Genomic DNA, 2,971 nt, shown 5'->3' with positions numbered 1-2,971 from the left:
ACTAGTCTGCCCACATAGTTCATTTTATACATAGTACTAAGTATATGGGAACAGATATTAAAGAAAATCCCATGACCAAAAGTGGTTACAGATTATAGTGAAGCCTGAGGCTTCCTATGGAATCTGAGAAAACATTAGGAATAATGCAAGATGACCTTTCAATTCAAGACAGGACAAATACAGAAGTCTCCAATGTTAGCTCTTTCATCCTTATTAATTAGGGTAGTAAAGATCCACAGCAACCGCATATATGCCTAAATGTAACCCAGTACATAAAACTAAAAGAGATATAAAATTTCAATGACTTTATTTTCTCTGTTGTTATTGAGGATAGAGCTTTTTGTTTTGTTTTGTTTTGTTTTTTAATCCGTAGAGTATTTAGGACATCTTCCTGTAACTCACAAGCTGACGGCAGAGTTTCTTCATTGCTGCCTTCATCTCCTTGTTCCTGGACGTCTAGATGACTAGATTTAGAAAAGGAATGAGGACTGCATCAAAGATAGCAAAAAACTTGTCCAAGTGTGATGAGGGGAAGGGCCAGGTGTAGAAGATTGATGGCCCAAAGAATAAAACCACCACAGTGATATGAGCTGACAGAGTGGAGATGGCCTTGGATAAACCACCTGAGGAGTGTTTCTAAACTGTGACCAGAATGAAGATGTAAGAAATAATCAGTATGAAGAAGGATCCCACGGAGATGAGTCCACTGTCGGCTATGACCATGAACTCCAGTCTATTGGTCTCCACACAAGCAAGTTTAATAAGTTGAGGGAGGTCACAGTAAAAACTGTCTAATACATTAGGTCCACAGAAGGGAAGTCTACAAGAAAAGCCAGTTAACCCACTGAGTGGATGAGGTCAAGGATCCAGGCTGCAGCCAAAATCAAAATGCACATCCATGGGCTCATGATGGTCAGATTGTGAAGAGGCTTATATACAGCAATGTATCTGCCGAAGACCTTGGAAATGAGCAGCACCATTTCTGTGCCCCTAGTAACATGAATATAGAAAATCTGAGTTATACAATCCCCAAAAGAGATGGCTTTGTGTTTTCTGAAAATATCATAAGTCATTTTAGGGGCTGCAATAGAGCAAACCCCCGGGTCAAGAAAGGAGAGGTTGGCCAGCAGGAAGTACATGGGGAGTGCAAGTTAGGGTCAGCCCTCACAGAGAACACAATGAGGAGGTTTCCCATCAGGCTTGCTGTGTAGAACACAGAGGAAAAGAGGAAGAAGCTGGATCCCCCATGAATTGGAGAGTCCTAGGGACACAAACTCAGACACCACAGAGTCATTGGCTCTATCCATTGTCTCTGCAAGCAGAGTTGATGTGAATTTTACCTGAAAAAGAGAGTAAAGAGGAAATCAACTTTGTGGAAAGTTACTGACTGCGTGAGTTTCAAACTGTAAAGAAAAAATGTTGCTTTACTTCATGTAGCCAAAACATCTCTAATATAACCCCTTAAACTGTAGTTGCAGAAAATGGGCAGTAACTCATTGCTACAAAGCACTGCTTCTAACTCTCCAGCTTCCAGCAAAGTTCCTAGGTTTTGATAAGAAATTAGGCAAAATCTTTTGCTGAATTAAGCGTTTATGAGAGGCAGACTAGGAATGCCCTGGAATAACATGAGACAAGAAAGAGGAAATGGAATGAACTCACAGATTTCTCCCTCAGTGTTTGTTACTCCTGCCCATGGAGGTGCCCAAACCTCAGGCAATTTTTGACGACCTTCATTCTCCTTACCCCTTTGATTGCCTCCTATGTGCAAGGCCACCAGTCTCATTAATACTCACTCATATTTAGCCTCATGCTATTTCAGTTGTATCAAACCATATTCACCTTTTCCTCATAAACGGAAAAGTTAATGCAGAAACCCTAAAGGTGTCCAGCTATTGCCCAGCTCAGGGAGTGGAAGTGATCACAAAGCTTGAGTTGTGACAGCATATGATAGAGTAAGGACAAGCCAGAAGAGAGATTTATGCTGCAAAATCTAAGCATGGATGAGCTAATGCAATGTAGCAAGCAAAATCCTATGTTATTGACATTTGCAGATCATTGTCCACGCCGTGTTCACTCTTCATGGTTCATGGAATGGCGGAAAGAACACTGCACTTGGAATCAGAAGAGTTGTGATCAAGTCCAATCCCTAAGTCTGTGGGACCTTGAGTAGGTTCTTTCTCCCATCCCTTCCACACTCGACTCACTCCTTTTTTTTCCTATTTAAGAAAAAATTTTTATTGTGATAAAATATACAGAACATAAAATTTACCATTTTAATCACTTTGAAGTGTACAGTTCAGAGGCATGAAGCCCATTCACATTTTTGTGCAACCATCACTGCCATCCATCTCCAGAACTTTTTATCTTAGCAAACTGAAACTCTATATCCATTAAAAAACAACTTCCCAATCTTCCCACCCCCAGCCCCTGGCAACCACCATTCTACTTTCTGTTTCTATGAATTTGACTACTCTAGGTACCTCATATAAGTGGAATCATACAGTATTTGTCGTTTTGTGTTTGGCTTATTTCACTTTGCATACTATCTTCAAGGTTCATCTATCTTGCACCATGTTTCAGAATTTCATTTTTTTATTGAGGTATAATTGACATCTTCTTTCGCCATACACAGTTACAGATTTTTTTTTCTAACGATGAGCATTTTAAGATTTACTCTCTTAGCAACATTCAAATATGCAATACAGTATTGCTAATTATTCAACTCACTTTTTGAACTCAGTTTCATCATCTGCAAAATAAAGGGGCTGAGGAGGGTGATGCTAAGTAATTCTTCCAAGTCTAACATTTCTATGATTTTATAACACAATGCTAGCCCAGTATGTAGTGGAGATCATCAAAATGAAGGTATTTTCTGCATTAGATAGCTACCATATTTGCCATCTTTTCCCTTCTTTGCAGTTGTTTATAAGACCCTTATCCCATAGAAAGGCCTCTCTTCATATTAGTCTCT

General features: G+C 39.6%; 1 pseudogene; it reads right to left on the bottom strand.

Moving 5' to 3' along the window:
* Positions 1–300: 300 nt before the first annotated feature.
* LOC101393857 (olfactory receptor 4F3/4F16/4F29-like) lies at positions 301–1,350 on the bottom strand (annotated as a pseudogene).
* Between the last annotated feature and the right edge of the window lie 1,621 nt (positions 1,351–2,971).

Source organism: Ceratotherium simum, chromosome 3, assembly GCF_057802395.1.
Source record: "Ceratotherium simum simum isolate JZ-2026a chromosome 3, ASM5780239v1, whole genome shotgun sequence".
In the NCBI taxonomy this organism is placed as follows: domain Eukaryota; kingdom Metazoa; phylum Chordata; class Mammalia; order Perissodactyla; family Rhinocerotidae; genus Ceratotherium; species Ceratotherium simum.
Note: the sequence above shows the minus strand (reverse complement) of the source record. Positions and strands in the feature narration are given on the sequence as shown.